Source organism: Nothoprocta perdicaria, unplaced genomic scaffold (genome assembly GCF_003342845.1).
Source record: "Nothoprocta perdicaria isolate Ctin4 unplaced genomic scaffold, notPer1 scaffold_9, whole genome shotgun sequence".
Lineage (NCBI taxonomy): Eukaryota > Metazoa > Chordata > Aves > Tinamiformes > Tinamidae > Nothoprocta > Nothoprocta perdicaria.
In genome coordinates this window covers 6,561,019-6,562,615 of record NW_020456198.1, presented here as the reverse complement: position 1 = coordinate 6,562,615, position 1,597 = coordinate 6,561,019, and the positions used below count along the sequence as shown (strand labels likewise).

General features: G+C 39.4%; 1 long non-coding RNA gene across 1 annotated transcript; it reads right to left on the bottom strand.

Moving 5' to 3' along the window:
• Window positions 1-365: 365 nt before the first annotated feature.
• On the bottom strand, window positions 366-1,597 carry LOC112958593. The gene is made up of 2 exons (XR_003251454.1): window positions 1,394-1,597; window positions 366-693 (listed from the first exon to the last, which is right to left on the bottom strand). It is a non-coding gene; the product is annotated as an uncharacterized LOC112958593 (long non-coding RNA).

Here is a 1,597-nt window from a genome sequence, read left to right as displayed (position 1 = left end):
TCTGTGAAAGAAAAAAAGTTTCTTGATTTTTCACTGATGGACTAAAATCCACACGCATCCTGGTCATTTTAATTTAAGGAAAAGGGATTTTGTTTATCCGGTTACATAACAGTGGATCTATTCTCCCTTGACTATCCAAGTATGTTTATCATTACTCTTAAAGGGAAAGAGGCATCCTTCAAAATCCTTTATCTTTTTTTACAAGTTAGACTCCCAAATGACTTAATATGAATTAAAGATGAAAACACATTATTTTTTTAATTAATTACTTCAACCTCATTTTATGCATTGTTTTACTGTTCTTTTTTCACAATAAAAGCAGCAAAGAGACAAACCTTCTTTTAAAAGTGACTTAAAAATGTAAAACATATGGCTCATACAGCATCCAGCAGGAGGCAGAAACCTGTTATTGCTTTTAACTCCTTTTTATGAACCTGGCTAGCTTTCAGTTTGGAGACATGCTTTAATAATACCTGTATTTTTCATTCTATAGTGCATTCCTTTCATGGACTTTAAATTGCTCAGGAGCTCTTGGAAATCGCAATGTAAACATGTGGAAACAGCAGAGTCTTTTATTTCCAGGTAGCTGCCTGCCATTCAACTGGAGCTCCTCGGCTCCTGCCAAAGGCCGGTGTGACCACTTCGGTTCCAGGCTGTTTGCTTCCAGGTTTGCCCCTCACTTTAGGCATCAGCCTATGGAAAAGAAGAGACATTCCTGAACTCGCCTGGTCTTCGGAAAGTTCATGTGTCATTTACTTGACACAAGAAAAGGACCAGTGGGGGCAATCCCGTAATGGCTAGGCCAGGTCAAATATAAGCGAAATAGGCCACCACCAGTGCTAAAATTGCATTGTTAATATAATTTAAAGCCAGTGGGACTAATTTTTAAGAAGAGCTGGAGCTTTCCGTTGTTTTTGTTTATTTGTTTGCTCGGCTGGTGCAGTAGTGCAGTGTCTGCAGGTTCACGTGACGGGGGACTGTACAAAACCCACAGGTCACACTTTGAATTTTGCTTGATTTTTATCTCTGGAGGATTTGATTGGGTAACTAGGAAAAAATTAACTGTCCAGGCCATAATTTCATCTAAAATAAACACAGACTAAAACTACAGCAACTTAGTGGATTGCATGGATTAGTGAAATATCCTGGTCTGTAATAGCAACAATTCTATTCCCTGGTTTAGCAGTGCTTAAGAGCTGTGGTCCAGAGTCACTGCCTCATTTGCAAATCCCTCACAAAATCTGGTACCCTTTTTTGAGTTCAGGGTCCTTTGTCATATTAGGGGACCCCAAAGGCTGCCCCTACATAGGACTGTGTGCAAAGTTTGCATTCAAAGAATCGTTCATGTGATGAGCTTGTTCAGAGGCTCCTTTTGCCATCCTTGCCTACATACCTTTCTTTACATATAGAGTGTCCACTTGTTCCCAGATTCCTGATGGACTTTGCACTTGGGTACATTTTGCTTTTTTGTTTTAATGTTGATAGGTAAAATCTTCTCAGGTCCTACATGATCTACTTCTTTTTCTTGTTCTGCCTTGCTCCTGCGTACGGTAAACATGTTCTCTTTGGCAGCCAAACATTGAAAAGAAATGAGTTC